Here is a 21,493-nt window from a genome sequence, read left to right on the forward strand (position 1 = left end):
GCGGAGATAGCATCCCAATCCTCTTTCCTTGTGGTAAGAAGTTGGGGCAACACTTTAAGAATAAGGGTCGGTGCTAATTTCACATCATCAGGTATGTCGGCTCCAGCTGCCCTGGCGTTGTCATTTGTCTCTAAGGCGGCCCAATTCAAATTAGCGTTATCCACTAACCAGTCTTGTCCCCTTAATTTCTCATAAATACCTGGGGGCAGCAAATTTTTTAGTATAATTGTTAGATCTGTTAAGGTATATATTCCCATAGTAAGGACGTCTGTGAGTTCCTTAAAAAACCCAACAGGATCCTTAGAATGCGGTGGTACCATTTCTTTCATTTTCATTATTTCTAATTTAGTAAGAGGTGTATACACAAAAACTTTCTGCAATTCATTTGCGGCGTTTACTCTAGGATGGACCTCTCTGAAAGGGTATTGTCAATACATATCTTTCTTCCTATAATCAGTATTGCGGGCCCGAAGGAGTGTCCTAGCCACTTCATCATGATATTCCTGTCTTGCATCTAAAAATATGTTAAGGAAGTGTGCAGGATCTTGCAAAAAGGCCAAGGAGGTACATTTGGATAACAAGTTTTCAAGGGCTGATTGATGGGGTCTTAAAACTCTATTCAGTGTCATCAAGTGTTGTGTCATGTACAGACTTGCTAACCTACGCTGGGTGAGGGGTAAACTAGAGTATAACTGGGCTATAATGTTGAATTATAAATCTTCGGTTGTGAAGTCCATAGGGTAGCAGTACGGACCATTTCTTGTTCCTCAGCTGTCAATGGCGGTTCTTGTTCAAAGAACCAGTCGAGAGCTTCCTCAGTTTCCTCATATAATTCTTTGCTAACGCGAGTAGGGGAGCAAACCTATCCCTTAGGGGTGGTACGCATCGCACAGGGTGCTGTTTACTGATTTTCCTCTCGGGAGTCACTGTTCCTTCTTTAAATTTATGTCTATGTTCCCTCATGAGATCTAATAATTTGTTTAATTTGGAATTCACTCCTTCTCCCTTATCCCCCCCTTCCTCTTCCTCCGCCACCTCCTCCATTAAATCTTCTAATTTCGCCGGATTTCTTAATCTCTTAAATTGGAAGTATCGAGCAAATAGATATAACATGAAGGTATATATATACATTTGTTGTTTTCTGTTTCTTCCTTTCAGAACATCTTGATAGGGAGTAGAGTCGCCCCCTCTTAACATGAATTCTAGCATACCATTGATATTACTTTGTACAGCGGGGATCTTTTCTATTTTTTTCCAAATGGCAACTAGTCTTTTTCCCTCGTCCCCTAAGGCGGGGTATATCGTGGATAAGGGATCGTGTGGGCATTGTCCTTCTGGTTCTCCCTCTCCCGCTTCGTCCTTCTTATCCTCTTCTGCTATAGAGAGGAATCTCGCGGCTTCGGAGAGATCCTCAACAGTTTCAGGAGAAACCGATGGTGGTATATTATGTACAGGTAAGAGTGGTCGTGTATTGGTAGAATATGGGGGTGGCACATCTAATAAGTCTATAAGCGCCGAATCATCAGGGGGCATAGGTGCACTGGGAAGGAGAGGATTCTTTTTTGATTTATCGGGGCAGGAATTTTCACTACTTGGCAGTACGGGGTATAAACCTGTAACATTTCCTTGACTTTCCCTTATCATCTGCTCGAGAACTACCTCCTTTCTTTTCTCTTGTAGTTCCTCCTGTCTATTTTTTCCTGACATTCTCTGGGCTTTCTCAACTTTTCCTTGAGCTTTCTCTTGCCTCCGTTGGGCTTCTTTCCTCCACCATTCTATGGCCTCTAACTGGCCCTGTCTTGTTTTTCTCCTGAACAACTGTTCCTCTACTTTGAGGACATTTTCTATATCAAAAGTCCCCGTACTTGGCCATTTGAATCGTTCCGCTAATTGACTAGTATATTCTACCCATAGGTCCAAGAATACAATGGCGGGCATCCCATGTTTGTTATACATGAACCTAGCTGGAGTGTCCTTGGGTGGGAGTGCAATCGCCCTCTCTAACAATTTTTTCTCTTTTGCCCGATACTTGAATTTAGTAAATAATGACATTCTTATTATATCTGTACCGTTTCTGTTTAAACAGAAAACGTCTTGATACTTTTCAGCAGTACTCACCGAAAAGCAAACTCGTTATTCTTCGATCGAATCCAGACGCTGCACGTTTTGAGGGATCTCGGACGTCTCGGACTCCTCTTCTCCTCGTTGTCGCTCTCGGGTATGGACTTTCCGCATCTCTCACCGCCTCATGTGTATGCCGGGCGCTGGTCCGCCCCTGGGTCTCCGAGGGAGTTCGGCGGGAAATCCCCACCGGGTGCACCTAAAGTCCGTCGCGAGAGAGAGTAGGGGAAAAACCCGCAACCGGCAAAACCGGCGCGTGTAGAGAAGGGAAAGTCCCTGTTCGGGCGCCAAAATGTGGTAAATAATTTAAAATACCTCTGAATTTGCCTTGTAAGTTAAATAATAATAAAAAAAGGAAAGAGACGGGGTCCGAGATGTAGAGAATAATCGGGATTTATTCAATAACTCGAGTTAAGGGAGAGCTCCTTCACCAAGCGGGTTAGGGAGTAGTCTGTCTTACTTCGCGCAGCATAGAGCTTTCAAACATTTTTCTACTACATGCAAACAAATGGCAGAGGTTCAATCATTTTCCACTAGTTAGGTATAAAAACATTTGTATGCCTCAGGGGAGAGGAGTGGGAGATTGCTTTCAAACAAAAATGTGCAAACAGCTGAGGCGTATAATAGTGTGTAGTAAATGGCAGGTATGACCTTGTTCCAATTGCAGGTTATTCCGTGAAAATTAGTTTTTCTCAAAATTGGCTTAACCGCAGGTATGTGGCCAGTCTGGTATTCGGCCTTAGGCATATTACACGATGTAGCTGCTTTCAAGCTGCATCTTTTTCTGCCTATTTCCTCTGCGACGGGGTGTTTAAAACACTCACAAAATGGATGCCATATTCAATATGGTTGTCCTGATGTCAAATGAACAGTGGTTGCACGAAGGGTGAGAAACTATTTTTCCACAAGGAGACCACCGCCAGAGTCAGTGGCCAGGAGGGCCCGGGCAGCCACAGCCCCGCTGGGCAATGAGGGACCGCCATGGCACACACTGCTGCACAGGTCAGAGACAGCAAAGTCAAGCATCGCTGAACAGGGCAAGCACAGCTGAACAGGGCAAAGACCGCCATGGACAGCACCGCTGAACAGGGCAAGCACCACTGAACAGGGCAAAGACCGCTGAACAGGGCAAAGACCGCTGAACAGGGCAAAGACCGCCATGGACAGCACCGCTGAACAGGGCAAGTACTGCTGAACAGGGCAAAGATCGCTGAACAAGGCAAGCACCGCTGAACAGGGCAAAGACCGCCATGGACAGCACTGCTGAACAGGGCAAGCACCGCTGAACAAGGCAAAGACCGCTGTACAGGGCAAAGACCGCTGAACAGGGCAAAGACCGCCATGGACAGCACCGCTGAACAGGGCAAAGACCGCTGAACAGGGCAAAGACTGCTTAACAGGGCAAAGACCGCCATGGACAGCACCGCTGAACAGGGCAAGCACCACTGAACACGGCAAGCACCGCTGAACAGGGCAAAGACCGCCATGGAAAGCACCGCTGAACAGGGCAAGCACCGCTGAACAGGGCAAAGACCGCCATGGAAAGCACCGCTGAACAGGGCAAAGACCGCCATGGAAAGCACCGCTGAACAGGGCAAGCACCGCTGAACAGGGCACGCACCTCTGAACAGGGCAAAGACCGCTAAACAGGGCAAGCACCACTGAACAGGGCAAAGACCGCCATGGAAAGCACCGCTGAACAGGGCAAGCACCACTGAACAGGGCAAAGACCGCTGAACAGGGCAAAGACCGCTGAACAGGGCAAAGACCGCCATGGACAGCACCGCTGAACAGGGCAAGTACTGCTGAACAGGGCAAAGATCGCTGAACAAGGCAAGCACCGCTGAACAGGGCAAAGACCGCCATGGACAGCACTGCTGAACAGGGCAAGCACCGCTGAACAAGGCAAAGACCGCTGTACAGGGCAAAGACCGCTGAACAGGGCAAAGACCGCCATGGACAGCACCGCTGAACAGGGCAAAGACCGCTGAACAGGGCAAAGACTGCTTAACAGGGCAAAGACCGCCATGGACAGCACCGCTGAACAGGGCAAGCACCACTGAACACGGCAAGCACCGCTGAACAGGGCAAAGACCGCCATGGAAAGCACCGCTGAACAGGGCAAGCACCGCTGAACAGGGCAAAGACCGCCATGGAAAGCACCGCTGAACAGGGCAAGCACCGCTGAACAGGGCACGCACCTCTGAACAGGGCAAAGACCGCTAAACAGGGCAAGCACCACTGAACAGGGCAAAGACCGCCATGGAAAGCACCGCTGAACAGGGCAAGCACCACTGAACAGGGCAAAGACCGCCATGGAAAGCACCGCTGAACAGGGCAAAGACGCCATGGAAAGCACCGCTGAACAGGGCAAGCACCGCTGAACAGGGCAAAGACTGCCATGGAAAGCATCGCTGAACAGGGCAAAGACCGCTGAACAGGGCAAAGACCGCCATGGACAGCACCGCTGAACAGGGCAAGCACCGCCAACTCAAGCATCGTTTGCCCATGAGCGGCAGGGGCAGTGACGGAACTGGGACCGTCACGGGGAGCGTGATGCACTCTGGGCACCAGTCCCCCTCCAGAACCAGTGGAGACTGTTATCCACTTGAGAGACTGTGGCTTTGCACTCCCCAGGATGGTACAGTGGGCAAACCACCCACTGAAAAGACTTGAGAGACTGTGGCTTTGCACTCCCCAGGATATGGCAGTGGGCAAACCACCCACTGTAGAGACTTGGGAGACTGTGGCTTTGCACTCCCCAGGATATGTCAGTGGGCAAACCACCCACTGTAGAGACTTGAGAGACTGTGGCTTTGCACTCCCCAGGATGGTACAGTGGGCAACCCACCCACTGAAAAGACTTGAGAGACTGTGGCTTTGCACTCCCCAGGATACATCAATGGGCATGGAGCCCCGTCGTGGATCTGGCGTGGTGCTGTCATCCGGCTGAGGTTCCCCCCCTTCCCTTCCCCCTGAGGTGCCTGTTGTATTTCTATCTGATGCCCCTGCAGTGTTCTCTCCGTTTCAGGACAGGTATTGTGTGTGGGCCTCGCCCATGCATTTTGGGCCCAGTGGTCCACGGACATTGAAATGTGCATACCTGCACTACTAATCGTCATGTATATATTTGGAATGTGTATATATTGATGTATATATGAGCTTACTGTATTTTGATACATTACAATGGTTGTACTCATTTCCTTTTGTCTTTGCATTCTTCCGGGGGGCTTGGGGGTTGTTACTGTGATGTTTGGAAATGCATTGGTGTGTGTGTTGTAGTGGGTGAGGGTCGGGTTGGGGGTGGGGGTGTTGCATGTGTGTGTCCGTGACTTTTGCCTCCCCCCTCCCCTATGTCGTAGGTGCAGTACTCACCGTTGTCTTCGGCGCCGCCGTTGCTGATGTTCGTAGAGGAGCAGGAAGACAAGCGCAGGGAGTATTTGGAGTTCCGGCTCCATGGTGCCCTCCTTCCTCATGGAGTGTGTTAAGGTGAGCGTTTTCCCTTTGTAATGGCTGTTTCCGCCGTGTTTTTATCCACGGTGTATCTGCCCCGGAAAAGGTGGCGGATTGGCCTGTTGTAATACTGTGGGCGGTACTTTGTCTTCCGCCTGTCTGTTGGCGGTGACCGCCGCGCTGCTTGTCTGTACCGCCGTGGTGGTCGGAGTGTTAAAGTGGCTGTCTATGTTGGCGGTTTCCGCCACGGTCATAATTCCCTTTTTTTTTTCGCCATCCTGTTTGCGCTATTACCGCCGCTTTAACACCGTCCGCCAGGGTTGTAATGACCTCCTATGTGTGGTAAAAATGACAAAACCTGCTCCGCTGTAATCAGGCATCGCAGCACACCTGTGACACGCTAGGTGTCTTGGGTGGGACCCCGATGATGAAGCATGCTACCAACTTGGTGCATTTCTTTTCACAATTTTAGTGTTTGGAACATCACAGAAGTATGTGGACACATCAAAATGATCTATTGCAAAACTACCTGTGTTTGGGGGGGGCACCTATGTTTTTGGTCCCGGGTGCGGCCTTCATCTAGGGAAACCTACCAAACCCAGACATTTTTTAAAACTAGACACCCTAAGTCCAGGGAGGTGTGGCTTCCCTGGATCCCCCAACATTTTCTTACCCAGACACTTCTGCAAACCTCAAAATGTGCATAAAAAAGCATATTTTCCTCACTTTTCTTTGTAGGATCACCGCTCTGGCACAAACTTCATACCACCCAGCGTTCCCCTCAGTCTTCCAAGTAAAATGATACCTCACTTGTGTGGGTCCCCAAAGCAGAGTCAGCCTAAAGATGTACAAAAGAAAAATATGTGCTTATCAACTCGCTGTGCTATCCCCTCAATCTCTACAGGTTTTTGGCCTTTTTCTGTTGCAGGCACCTGGACCACCCACACAAGTGGAAAGAAATTTGTGGCCCCTCTCAGGTTCCAGAACTTTCTGTCACCGAAATATGAGGAAAAAGTGTTTTTTAGCCAAATTTTGAGGTTTGCAAAGGATTCTGGGTAAGAAAACACTGGGGGATCAACACAAGTCAGACTCCCCTGGACTCCCTCGGGTGTCTAGTTTTCAGAAATGTTTGGGTTTGGTAGGTTTCCCTACATGGCTGCCAAGCCCGGAACCAAAAACCCAGGTGACCCCCCTACAAAAACAGTTTGTTTTGTATTTGACAACTTTCAGGTGTCCAAGTTGTGTTTTGGGGCCTTTTCTTTCGTGGGCACTAGGCCCGCCCACACAAGTGAGGTACCATTTTTATTGGAAGGCTTGGGGGAGTGCTGGGTGGAAGGAAATTTGTGACTCCTTTCAGAATCCAGAACTCTCTGTCACCGAAATATAAGAAGAAAGTGTTTTTTTTGCCAAATTGTGAGGTTTGCAAAGGATTCTGGGTAACAAAAGCTGGTGAGAGCCCCACAAGTCACCCCATCCTAGATTCCTCTAGGTGTCTAGTTTTAAAAAATGCACAGGTTTGGTAGGTTTCCCTAGGTGCCGGCTGAGCTAGAGGCCAAAATCCACAGCTAGGCACTTTGAAAAAAACAGCTTTGTTTTCTTTGTGAAAATGTGATGTGTCCACGTTGTGTTTTGGGGCATTTCCTGTCGCGAGACTTGGGGGAACGCTGCGTGGAAAGAAATTTGTGGCTCCTCTCAGATTCCAGAACTTTGTGTCACCAAAATGTGGGGAAAAAAGTGTTTTTTTGCCAAATTTGCAGGTTTAGTAGGTTTCTTTATGTGCCGGCTGAGCTAGAGGCCAAAAACCACAGCTAGGCACTTTCCAAAAAACTGCTGTTTTCTTTGGGAAAATGTGATGTGTCCATGTTGCGTTTCCTGTCGCGAGCATTATGCCTACCCACGCAAGTGAGGTACCATTTTATCTGGAGACTTGGGGTAGCACAGAATAGCAAAACAAGTGTTATTGCCCCTTGTCTTTCTCTACATTTTTTCCTTCCAAATGTAAGACAATGTGTAAAAAAGACGTCTATTTGAGGAATGCCATGTAATTCACATGCAAGTATGGGCATCCCGGAATTCAGAGATGTGCAAATAACCACTGCTTCTCAACACTTTATCTTGTGCCCATTTTGGAAATACAAAGGTTTTCTTGATACCTATTTTTCACTCTTTATATTTCGGCAAATGAATGGCTGTATACCCGGTACAGAATGAAAACCCATTGTGAGGTGCAGCTCATTTATTGGCTCTGGGTACCTAGGGTTCTTGATGAACCTACAAGCCCTAAATATCCCGCAACCAGAAGAGTCCAGCAGATGTAACTGTATATTGCTTTCAAAAATCTGACATCGAGGGAAAAGGTACAGAGTAAAACATGGAGGAAAATGGCTGTTGTTTTCACCTCAATTTCAATATTGTTTTATTTCAGCTGTTATTTTCTGTAGGAAAACCTTTTGGATCTACACAAAGTACCCCTTGCTGAATTCAGAATTTTGTCTACTTTTCATAAATGTTTAACTTTCTGGGATCCAGTATTGGTTTCACACCCATTTCTGTCACTAAGTGGAAGGAGGCTAAAAGCACAAAAAATAGTAAAAACGGGGTATGTCCCAGTAAAATGCCAAAATTGTGTTGAAAATGTAGTTTTCTGATTCAAGTCTGCCTGCTTCTAAAAGCTGGGAAGATGGTGATTTAAGCACTGCAAACCCTTTGTTGATGCCATTTTCAGGGAAAAAACCACAAGCTGCCTTCTGCAGCCCTTTTTTGGAAAAAATGAAGTTTTCGCTGTATTTTGGTTAATTTCTTGGTCTCCTTCAGGGGAACACACAGTCTGGGTACCTCTAGAATCCCTAGGATGTTGGAAAAAAAGGACACAAATTTGGCATGGGTAGCTTATGTGGACAAAAATGTATGAATTAATTCAGTTATTAAGTGCAAACTGCCCCAAATAGCCAAAAAAAAGGCTTGCCACCTGAGGGGGAAAAGGCCTGGTAGCGAAGGGGTTAAGGACAACAGGCTGCATTTCAAAGAACAAAACTGCTTTATTTAAAAAGCAGTCACGGACATGGTGGTCTGCTGACCCCAGCAGGCCACCATCCGTGTGAGTGGTGGCCATTCCCAATAGGTCACAAATTGAGACTTGCCTCATGAATAATAAAGAGGCAGGTCCCTTGCAACCCATTTTGGAATCGCAGACAGTGTCCCAGACACTGTTGTACATTACAGATTGCAACTCTCAAGTTGCGAATCACAAAAATTACAAATTGCGAGTTGCAATCTCCAATGGTCGTACATCTGGTCCCCTGACTCTGAGGGCCTCATTATGAGACTGGTGGTCTTGAGACTGCCAGCCTCACGGTGGCAGTTGGACCATCGCACTCCAGGTTGTCCGACTGCCAATTTATGACCATGATTGCCAGACCGTCGCCACCTGCACTGCACACAACAATGTCATGGGCAGTGCAGGGGCCCCCGCCAAACACTCTCAGAATGCACACTGTCTGCCTTTGCAGACAGTGTGTATTCCGAGAGTGTTGGGAGCACCCTCTGTGCGATGGCATTGGCCTCGGCTCCATGGGGATCCAAGGCCAATGCTGCTGCACAGTTTCTACTGGGCTGTCTGGTGGAAACCTCTGATTTCAGAGGTTTCCGCCAGTCAGCACAGTGGAAACCTTGTAATCAGCCTTGAGGAGAGACCACCAGCTCATCAGCTGTCTCCTCTCCATGGGGCTGGCGGGCCGATGGTTGGCCCGCCAACCTCTGAATGAGCCCTAAGATCCCAACAACGTTGAGCAAATAGTATGGTGTTGACAAGGCCAATTATGCCTTCCATCTTCTTTTAATCTTGAAATGGAGCATATCCTTAGACACCTGCAGCATCTTCGAGATGTCCATATGCAAAAATAATTTACAAAGGTTTAAATAAGTACATCTTCAAGATCTGTTCTGAACTGCGAGATTGATCTAGAGATCTCAGGATATTTTCAGATGCAAATCTTTGTGAATGTATATCACTTCCAGAGTTATTATGAAATGTTCCAGGAATCTCCTAATTTGCCACAGAGCAAAACATTATTAATCAAGCACTTCACGATCAGAGAGTCACAAAACACGTCATTCTTTATACAAAGGGAAATCAGTGTCCCTATGACACCATCTCTCGCTATTTGTTTTCTTTATCTCACCAGGATAAAAGAGAATTTACTGGTCAATCAGTAGTTCTGTTAAGGTTTTAGACTTGTGTTCACACAAGGAGCACATTAATGGGATGAAGTCATGTTTAATTGTATATTCTGTTCCTCGTTTTTAGGGTGGAGCGTGCAAACCCTCTGGCCTGTTGCAATATCGCTGAACTTTTAACCACTCCCACTCTTGCTATTCATTCTTTGTTGTGCTTGTTTTAAATGCTTCATTTTTATTGGTGCGTTTTGTGAAATGTCCCTCCTCTTTGTGCTGAATTCCCTCACAGGTGATTTTACTAAGTGAACATTTTTGTTGGTCATCACACTACCTCACGCTTTCTCCTGTTACAGTGTGTGACCTCCCTCCTCCGGTTTCGGTTTGCCTTTCATCCCACCCCCAATCCTTTCTAGACATTCATGCAGGGAGCCAATAACTCTGGCGCTCATGCTCATGGCAGCTGTGATGCTTTGAATTGACTTGTTTATGTCAACTGTTTTACTTTTCATTTTCAATTTATGTGGCAAGAAAAGTCCAGTTAGGAGTTTACAATGCTAATACCTCTAACTTGAGCAAACATGAGACCCATTGCATTGCAAAAACGTGTTTGGCCTGTGATGTTTTATTGAACTAGCTCGGGGGCTTGTGTATCCTAGGGGGAGGGGAACGTATTTGGTCTTAAAACCCTGCAGTGTTTCCGGGTTCCTTTTTATTTGCAATATAGGGGGGAGTGTTAATTCACTTGGCTGTTTGGGGAATCCTTGTCACTTGCATTTGTATACACAATACACCAGTATCCTAAAAGGGCTTCATTGCATCTCTAATTGATGCATTAGAATGTCTTGTAAGTGATAGACTAAAATATGTGTGTAGAACTATCAGCAATTCCATATGCAAATCCGAACCTTTAGCAATGCACACTTACACCCTTTCAGGCCAATCATTGTGTTAGTGGATAGATGCTTCTCAGTATCTATAGGCACCTACATGCAGCTCTCTTTATCCTAAACTGATGTAGCAAATGCAGGATGAGTTTAGTATTTCATAAGTTGAGAAGTGTAAAAATCATAAATGGGTAAAGTGTCCTAGCTCGGTGAGCCACCGGCTATTTGCCCAAATATGTCCAACACTGTGAACTCTTTTGAGAGATGTAGGGTACCTGCCAAAGTTTTAACCTAACAAGACAGACAAGACATCATACCAAGAGACTTTCTTAAATTCGGCCTCCTAGCCCAGGAATAAGGACTACGAGGCATGCATTGCTTGAGGTCCATTTCCCTGAAGCTTTTCAGAAACTTGGACATTTGTTGAAAAACATTAATTTCTGGGAAGGTAGCTGTGTGATTTTACTTGAATTGTCAAACTGCAAGATTATCATAATTCTGTCCGAAAAAGTGTTATGAAATCAGCAAACTCGAGCACTTGCCTCAATACAGTGTTTCTATTCAGGCACTGAAGAAACCATTAAATGCTGCAGATCCTATTTTCCAGATGCTTAACAGTAAATGACAGACGACAGACGCCGGTAATATAAATGCTACCGAGATATCCTTCGCCACAGTGCCAAATGACAATGATGACAGTATTGCTAATTAATGCAGGCATACCAATACAGTCTGACCCATAATTTGGTTAGGCTTTCAGAGCTTTTCTTTCAAAATGAAATGCCAATAGGGTGTGCAAATGTCACAGATGCTTGCCTCCAGGCTGTTCTTAAACTTCTGTGCACAGCTGCAAATAGAAGAAATGATGAATTTCAGAACTGCGATACAAGACAGTCCTACATCAAGCAGACATAACCTTTTCATGCTTCCATTGGGTTCTCAGATATCCCTCTGTATTTCCTGTCAACCAATTCTGCTCATATCGCATTTTCAGTACATATCGCAAACTGGTTTTCCTCACAGGACTCTATCAATACATATAATATCTCTCCTCGATATTCTCATGGAAAAAATATTTTTGTGTGTTTTATTTCAAGCCAGCAGACAAAAGAACATGATTGTAGCAAAGCAATTATCCCCTAGATACCGTCTCTAAGCAGCTAAGTGGGGGAGTAAGCTTGAACTTTGCAAAAACCACCTGTTGCTTCTGCTGTATCTTATTTGATTTCCTTCCTCAACCAGGGACAGAATAGGATGTCTGAAAGGAATGCGGTTTAAAGAGTGCAAAGTCTGGGGTTTAGGGTCTACCATAAAATGTCTTCCCTATCTTTTGGAAGGGCATTTTCGGCAATTGACGTGTCAATTTTTTGCATGGTCACTCACATTTACTTCCTAGATCTTTCTGCTGGTTTTTGACTCCAGGCATTGGGACACTGCTAACCAGGCCCCAGGGCATGGGCTCTGGCCCCTAAAGCATGTTGAACTTGGCTACACCCTACCTCGGCATATTTAACTTACATATAAGTCCCTAGTATATGGTACAAAAGTGAAGCCAGGGCCTGTAAGCTAAATGTCACTTGTGGACAGCAGCACATATTGTGCCACTATGAAAGTGACAATGCAAAGCATGTCTTCAGGTCTGTCCCTACAGCTTGGGAGGGCAGTTAAAACTGCCAATTCACTGTGACATAATAAACCTGTTGCCAGGCCTTCCTTTGTACCACTTATAGGACACCACTAAAGAAGGCTCAACATGCCCATAGGGTAGTGTACATGGTATTTAAAATGTAGGGCATGTGCACTTATGTGCTTCATGCCCTGGTAATGAAAAATCTCCATAGTCGTTTTTCACTGCCCTGTGGTCCTGTACCCATTGTTTTAATGGTTACGCCTTGGGAAAGATGGCTCCCACTTTGTACGGTAATCAACTGAAACATGCGTCAGTGTCAATATTGGACTACAAAGCACTCACAGTGGACTGCAAGGCACTAAGGCCCTCATTACAACCCTGGGGGTCGGTGATAAAGTGGCGGTAATACTGCCAACAGGCCTGCGGTAAATACCGCCAAATTATGACCATGACGGAAAGAGCTCAGATAGACAGCCACTTTACGACGCCGACCGCCAGGGTGGAAACAACAGGCACCATTGCGGTAGCCGCCTACAGCCAGGCGGAAGTCAATGTTTCGCCCACCATATTAAGACCCTGTAATCCGCCACCTTTTCCGGGGCGGTACCAATGACATCAAAAGCCTGGCAGAAACACTGCACAGAAGGAAAATGACTCACCTTTGGAGACACAGGCAACAACCATGCTGCCATGGAGCCCGAGCTGCAGACCTTCACAATGATATTCTATGTCCTGCTCAACTATGAACACCAACGACGGCAAAGACGACCATGGTGAGAACAGCCACCTAGCACACAGGGGAGGGAGGGAGGAAACAGAGAGTGACACAAATACGCACAACACACCTCCCCACCCCCAACACCATTCACACAATCAGATGCACAAGAAAACATTTTTACCTTTACCCCTCAGGAATAATGCAAGGACAACACCAATAGATGAAAGTGAGTGTAGTAATATAAATACATCATAAATATGTACATACAATCTAAATTTATATACATATGTAAAAATCAAGGGGCACAGCCCAGTCCTCAATGTGCTTGGGCCACAGGACCACATCACAAAGTCCAAGACCCCACTTGTTTCCTGCACCAACACGGAGAGAACACTGCAGGGGCATCAGTTCAAAAATAGGCAGGAACCTCAGGGGGACAGGGAATGGGGGGGCACCTCAGCAGCAGATGGAACAAGACCAGTGGTTCTCGAGGGGGCAGCATGCCCATTGCTCTTTGTCCTGGGGAGTGCAAGGCCACAGTCTCTCAAGTGGGTGCTTTGCCCACTGCTTGGTCCTGGGGAGTGCAAAGCCACAGTCTCTCAAGTGGGTGGTCTGCCCACTGCTTGGTCCTGGGGAGGGCAAATCCACAGTATCGCTAGTGGGTGACTTGCTCATTGCTTGGTCTTGGGGAGTGCAAGGCCACAGTCTCTCAAGGTGGATGACTTGCTAATTTCTTGGTCTTGGGGAGTGCAAGGCCACAGTCTCTCAAGTGGGTGACTTGCCCACTGGTTCTGGAGGGGACATTGTGCCCTGTGATCTTCATCCTGGGGAGGATGGGGTGAGTAGGTGCCGTAACCACTGGTTCTGGAGGGGGCATTGTGCCCCGTGATCTTCATCCAGGGGTGGATAGGGTGAGTGGGTGCCACACCCACTGGTTCTGGAGGGGGCATCATGCCCTGTGCTTCTGATCCTGGCGAGTGCAAGGTCACAGTCTCTCAGCTGGGTGTCATTCCCACAGGATTTGCAGGGGGCAGGCCGCACAACAGCCCATGGATGCAGGTCTAATGAATGTCTGCAGGTGGTGACAGCTGCTCAGTGGTGGTAGTGGTGCTGCTGCTGGTGATGATGGTAGTGGGAGGAAGCTCCAGTCCATCCCCTGCAGCCTTGGACGGCATGCTCATTGGTGGAAGTGGTGCACCTGGTGATGCTGGTGGTGGTAGTGGGGGGAAGCTCCAGCCCATCCCCTGCAGCCTCAGACTGCTGCCCACTGCTGGTGGCGGTGCTGCTGGTGATTCTGATGGCAGTTGTGGGGGAAAGCTCCAGCCCATCCCCTGCAGCCTCGGACAGCTGCACAACCATGGTTGGTGGTGGGGGCTCTGAGTGAGGCCCTGTACCAGGCCCCTTCTCCTTCCTGTCTGCTGGTGCAGGCCCCTTGTCCCTCCTGGCAGCAGCTGGGGATGGCTCCTTGCTCTTCGGGGCAGCAGCTGGTGCAGGCCCCTTGCCCTTTCAGGCAGCAGTTGGGGATGTCACCTTGCCCTTCCTGGCAGCAGCTGGGGATGTCTCTTTGCCCTTCATGGCAACAGCTGGGGATGGCTCATTGCCCTTCCTGGGAGCAGCTGGGAATGGCTCCTTGCCCTTCCTGGCAGCACTTGGGGCAGGCACCCTTTCTGTGAGGCAGGCTGGTGGCCTGAATCCTTTACCACCACCGGGATGGTGACTGCCAGTGAGGTGTGTGTTCTGATAGGTGTGCTGGTGATGGCGGTAATGGATGAGGGTGTACTGCATGCAGGTGTGAGTGGAGACGCAACTGGGAGGGAGGTGGAGGAGGAGGAGGAGGGGGACACATTGGAGGCAGTGGATGTTGGTATGTCTGCATCTGGATGGTGTTTGTGTGAGTGCCTGTGGGATGAAGTGTGGTGTTTATGTTTGCCTGAACCACTCTTGTGTGCTGTCTTGTGTGCATGCTGGTCTGCCTGTGTGCTTGGGATAGTTTGGAGTTGAGGGGAATGGGATTGGATAGAGGAAGTTGGAGGGTGGAAATAGGGGCAATGGCTGCCATCAGAGAGGAGGCCAGAGCCTGGATTGATCTCTTTTGGGCCGTCAAGCTAGTGTGAATGCCCTCCATAAATGCATTGGTTTGTTGCATTTGGGCTGCCAGCCCCTGGAGGGCATTCACAATGCTTAACTGCCCAACAGAGATGGATCTCAGGAGGTCAATAGCCTCCTCACTCAGGGCAGCAGGGCTAACTGGGGCAGGGCCTGTGGTGCCGGGGGCGAAGGAGATGCCCACCCTCCTGGTTGAGCGGGCACGGGAAACTCGCTGAGGGGCTGCTGGGTGGGTGGTGCTGGTACGGGGGTGGTGGCTGTACCTGTTGCTGAGGTGGTCACAGAGGTGTCCGCCACCACCAGGGAGCTTCCATCGGAGGAGGTATCTATGTCTGAACTGTCCCCTCCAGTCTCCGCCTTGGTGCTCCCCTCTCCCTCCGTCCCACTGGTGCCCTCAGTGTCGGTGGATTCAGCCTCCTGGGTCCTGTGGGATGCATCTCCCTCCGTCACCAGTGCCTCTGCTCCTCTGCCAGATGATGCTAATGCACATAAGGACAGGATGACAAAACAAAAGGGGGGGGAGAGACAAAGGAAACACTTGGTCAATGGCTGCACCAACACCACTTTTGGCGTACACAGGGAACAGCCCTACTCACTATGCAGTGCACTACCAGTAACAATGCTAGTCACCAGGGCATGGGGAGGGACACATACCACCAACTGTAGCATACCTGGGACCCACACAGCCCTGCCCAGTAGTGGATGCCTACTAGCTAGTTAGGAGGAATATCACTTCTGAACCCTGCCCAACATGGGACCTACTCTGCGATGTCAGGCCTAGCCTAGGGGCACCCACAGACACACATCCCCCACCCGGATACCACTCTACCATGCATAAGTTGTAATGATTGGCACTGTACTCACCCCCTTGTGGCTACTGTGATGCCCTCAAATGCCCATCCAGCTCCGGATAGGCCACCGCCAGTATGCGGGCCATCAGGGGGGTCAGGGTTCGACAGGCACCCCTTTGTCATTGGGAGGTCATTCCAAACTGGGCCTCCGCCGTCTTCCATGCCCAGCGTCTCAGGTCCTCCCACCGTTTGTGACAGTGGGTGCTCCACCTGTCATAGACCCCCAGGGACCGCACGTCCTTGGTGATGGCACGCCATATACCCTTCCTTTGATGGGCGCTGACCTGCAGAGAAAATACAGACAGGGAAAGGTATTACTCAGACCGTCCTGCCTGTTACACTCATGGCCCACCATACCTCTTCCCATCCCCATGTGCACAGACATGGCCTAGCACACAAGCTGCACGTCGCCCGGGGACATACACCAACGCCCACTACACAAGGCCTTCAAACATACCACTCCATGCATTCATGCCCCATGCATCGTGCTCTCAGTGTCCTCACTTGTTGGTCTGGAGGCCCATATAGCATTCGGTACTGGGGTAGGACCCCATCCACCAGTCGCTCCAACTCTGCTGAGATGAAGGCAGGGGCCCTTTCCCCAGTCACACGAGCCATGGTAGGTTCCAGACACAGGTCACAGCAGCACATGCAGTGTAGGTCTTCTCCTGTTGAAGGTTACTTAGCAAGTGAGAGAGCAGATAGAAAATGGCAGTCACTTCCACAGCAGTGCATACCGTCACCGCCGGTGTACATCACCATTGGCCACTGTAACTCATAGGGCCCATAGACAAACAATGAGGTGTTGCACGGCGGTACTCGACCTACTCCCGCAACGGCACACAACATCAGCGGAATTACCTTACTTCCACCTGTCCATCCACACAGGACAGGTGGACGCCATTTCATGGGGGGGGGGCAGGCCCTGGATTACAACTGCGTCACAGTTCACAATTGTACAATCTGGACAAATGCAACAAATACTTAGCACAATTACATCATGCATTGTACTGTTGTGGCTCCAATGTACAGTTTATGGCCGCCTCCTCACTCTTCTGCCCCCTAGATTGCAACCGCTGCGGATGAATAGGAGATGGAGACATACCCCATGTACAGATCCCTAGTAGACTTGACAACAATGGAGAACAGGCACATTATCCTCACCTATAGGCTAGATAGGACCACAATCACGGAGCTGTGTGCCAAACTAGAGCCTGACGTTATATTTGCTATCCGTCACCCCACTGGGATCCCCCCTCTTGTGCAAGTCCTATCAGTGCTCCATTTTCTGGTAACTGGTTCTTTCCAAGTGACAGTGGGCTTGGCAGCAGGAATGTCACAGCCAATGTTCTCAATAGTGCTGACCAGAGTGTTGTCTGCCCTGATTAAACACATGTGCAGCTACATTGTTTTCCCCCAAGTGGATGATTTGGCCACAGTGAAGGCTGACTTCTATGCAATGGGACATATCCCCAACATAAAAGGGGTGATTGATGGAACACATATTGCATTTGTCCCCCCCCAGCAAAATGAACAGGTCTACAGAAATCGAAAAAGTTTTTATTCAATGAATGTGCAGATGGTGTGCCTGGCGGACCAGTAAATCTCCCACATAAATGCGAAATATCCTGGGTCTGTGCATGAGGCCTTTATCCCGAGGAATAGCAGCATCCCAAATGAGATGGCCCAACTACAGTGGCTAATAGGTGAGTCCTGGTTCCCACATAGTGGATGTTGGTGTATGGGTATGATGTGGGCCATAAGGGATAGTGTGTGGCTAAATGTCCCTCGATATTTGCAGGTGACCCTGGTTACCCCAACCTATCATGGCTCCTGACCCTTGGGAGGAATTCCAGGACAAGGGCGGAGGAATGTTACAATGAGGCACATGGGCAAACCAGAAGAATCATTGAAAGGACCTTTGGCCTCCTGAAGGCCAGGTTTCGGTGCCTCCATCTAACAGGTGGATCCTTGTGCTGCTCACCCAAGAAGGTCTGCCAGATAATTGTTGCATGCTGCATGTTGCATAACCTTGCCTTGAGACGACGTGTGCCTTTTCTGCAGGAGGAGGAGGCTGGAGATGGCCGTGTGCCAGCAGTGGACACTGTGGATAGTGAAGATGAGGAGGCAGAGGATGAGGATGAGGACAACAGAACTGCAGTGATTCCCCAATATTTCCAATGACACACAGGTAAAACAGTGTTACTTCACATTTCATTGTCATTTTATTGTTTGTGATTGTTACTGGCAGGCTGTGATTTCCCACTTCTATGCCTACTCACTGTATCATCTTTGAACTATTTGTGCAGATGTTGGTACCCCACTATCGCTCCTGGTGTGTTCACTGCAGCCAACTACAGGTCTATCCTATGTGCACATTACTGTACAGTTGAATTGCAATGTTTGAACCTTGTTAAACAAATACATACTTAAATCATTTGACATACTCCATACTTGTATTTTTTCAAAGTGTGTTTATTGCAGTGCTAAGAAGAAAAGGGGGCAGTGTAGTGGGCTGGGGTGATGATGGAGGAAAGTCCAGGGTATAGTTCCAGTCTATTTGTAGCACAGGTGCATTGTCCAAGGGAGTATAGGAAGGGGAGCAATGGCAGTTCAAGGTGAACAGGGTGACAGAGTGGGACACAAGGGTGACAATCAGGAGAGTCTTATTGCCTTGCGGGGGTATTGGCAATAGTCTCTAGCTTCTACCTGGATCGCAGGGAACGTTTGGGGGGTGGTTCTCCTTCTGCAGGGGGAGGGGTGCTGGTGGCCTGTTGGTCCTGTGGTGGGGCCTCCTGCCCACTAGCGGCAGAGGAGGTGGAAGGTTGTTCAATTGTCTGGCAGGGGCCCGCTGTTGTGAGGCTGCCTCCCTCATTATGTTGGCCATGTCTGCCAGCACCCCTGCAATGGAGACCAGGGTGGTGTTAAGGGCCTGCAAGTCCTCCCTTATCCCCTGGTACTGTCCCTCCTGCAGCCGCCTGTTCTCCTGTACGTTGGCCAGGATCTGGCCCAGCGTATCCTGGGAATGTTGGTATGCTCCCAGAATCTCAGTCAGCGCCTCCTGGAGAGTTGGTTCCCTGGGCCTGTCCTCCCCCCTGGCACACAGCAGTCCTCCCAGCTTCCCTGTTGTCCTGTGCCTCTGTCCCCTGAACCGTGTGCCAACTGCCGCTGACCCCAGGTCCCTGATTGTCTTAGGCATGGGGGTGTGCCCTGAGGTCCCTGTAGTGGTGGACACACTGCTGATTGACGTGTCTTGGGGAAAAAGGTGTGGGTACGCTAGGTGGATGCTGTGGTGGTGTTTTCAGATTGGGAGGGTCTGTGGTGGTGTGTTGCTGTGGCTGGGTAACCAACTGTCCAGAGGTCCCTGATGGGCCAGGTTGGTCATCCAGATCCAGGCGAGCAGAGTCGCTGCCATCATTGTGGGCCTCTTCTGTGGGGGGAGGACTGGCTAGTGCTGGCACCTCTTCTCCGCTGACAATGGCTGGGATGCGTGTGGGGATGTAAATACAGTGTCATTGTTTCTGTGTGTGACATTTTGTGCATGAGTGGGTTGCCCTCTTAGGATATATTTGCCATGGCAGTTTTAACTTGTGTGAGTTGGTATGTGGTGGGCTAGCTGATTGTCTCCAGTGTGCATGCTTTAGTGATAGGTGTCCATGCAGGTCTGTGAGTGGTGTCCATGCATTGGTGATGCATGCAGGGCTTGGCATTGGGATGAGTGAGATACAATGGTGGGGTGTGTGAGAAGTGGTGGAGTGATGGGAGTGAGGGTGGGGGTATGTGATGGCATACAGGTAGGGGGGTGATAGTAATAAAGAGTTGACTTACCAGAGTCCAGTCCTCCTGCTACTCCTGCCAGACCCTCAGGATGCATGATTGCCAAGATTTGCTCCTCCCATGTTGTCAATTGTGGGGTTCTACCACCAGTCCGCTGTACAGCTAGTTGGTGTCTTGCTGCAATGTAATGCACCTTCCCCCGTATGTCGTTCCACCTCTTCCTGATGTCGTCCCTTGTTCTGGGGTGCGCTCCTACGGCATTGACTCTGTCCACGATCCTCCGCCATAGCTCCATCTTACTAGCAATGGATATCTGCTGCACCTGTGCTCAAAATAGCTGTGGCTCTACCCGGATGATTTCTTCCACCATGACCCTCAGCTCCTACTCCGAGAATCTGGGGTGTCATTGTGGTGCCATGGGTGTTGTGTGAGTAGTGTGGGTGAGGGTGTGTAGGGTGATGTGTTGGGGTGTGTGTTGTGAGGTGCATGGGTGGTGTATAGGTGATGGTGGTATGTGGCTCTGGTTGTGTGAGTGGTCTTGCTGTCTCACTCTGGTGGCAATTATTTGTATTCGTAAAGGGATGTGGGTAATGTGGGTGGGTGTTTTATAGTGGTGTGGGTGTGTGGGTGTGTAGGGTTGTCAGGTGTGTGTAGTTGAATTGTCCAATGTGGTGCTGATTTGTTTGAGTGTGTGTATTTTGAGCGTGGCGGTATGTACTGCTAATGGTTTACCGCCGTTGAATGTCCGCCTTGGTGATTCGTGGGTCATAATGTGGTGGGATTAGTTCTGTTGGCGTAACGGTGTGGGTTTTGATACCGTCGGTTTATCACTGACCTTTGGTGTGGCGGAGTTGTGTTTGTGGCTGTATATTGACGGATTGGTTTGTGTGTGTGATAATATGGTGAACTGATATCTGCTGCGGCGGCGGTGGTCTGTTGGCGGCAGTCATCATGGCGGTAAATGGGATTTACCGCCAATGTCATAATGAGGGCCTAGGTTGGACCAAAGGTGCCAATATTTGAGTACAAGGCGTTGATAGTTGACTGTAATGCTCCAACATTGGATTATAAGGCGCATACATTGGACTGTAAATCGCAATTGCTACGACACTATATAGTGGGCATTTATCCCAAGTTGAATAATTTATGCCAATCGATTTGAGGCCTAGATGGTGCCCAATGAAGATCTGGGACTCACCTGCATGACTTCTGGATTGTGATTCTTGATTATACTATGTCATTGAACTTCTTTTGTGTTCACATGCTTGAGCAATTATATAGGCAGTCTCCTGTTTAGTGCGCTGGAGCGATGTGACTTTTATGGTTTGGGTTGAATGCTTGTGATTGTGTATGATGGTATGTATAGTGTTTGTATCGTTAGTCTGATGCTACATGAGACCTAGGGTGCATGACCCCCTCCCTGTGTGAACCCCTCCCTGCGCAACCCCCAACCACACTGAGCATGCTGCTGGAGATGTTTGTCAAGTGTGTGTAGTACAGGCACTGACATGACTACAACTCCCAGCAGCCACTAGCCCTGTAACTACAAACATTAGAACAGTGGTCACATGCTACAATACATCTGTTAATGAACTCTCAATTTAAGTGTACTCACAAGTGTTGTGCAAGGAGTTACATGACTGCAACTCCCAGGAGGCCCTGTATCTGTAACTCCACACACCAGACCAGTGTATTCTTGTCCAAGGACCCATGTGTTTTAACTCCCAATTGAAGTGTACTCAGTCAGGAGGATTCCATGTGTATTGTGTGTGTAGTA

The sequence above is a fragment of the Pleurodeles waltl genome, chromosome 8, assembly GCF_031143425.1.
Source record: "Pleurodeles waltl isolate 20211129_DDA chromosome 8, aPleWal1.hap1.20221129, whole genome shotgun sequence".
Classification (NCBI taxonomy): Eukaryota; Metazoa; Chordata; class Amphibia; order Caudata; family Salamandridae; genus Pleurodeles; species Pleurodeles waltl.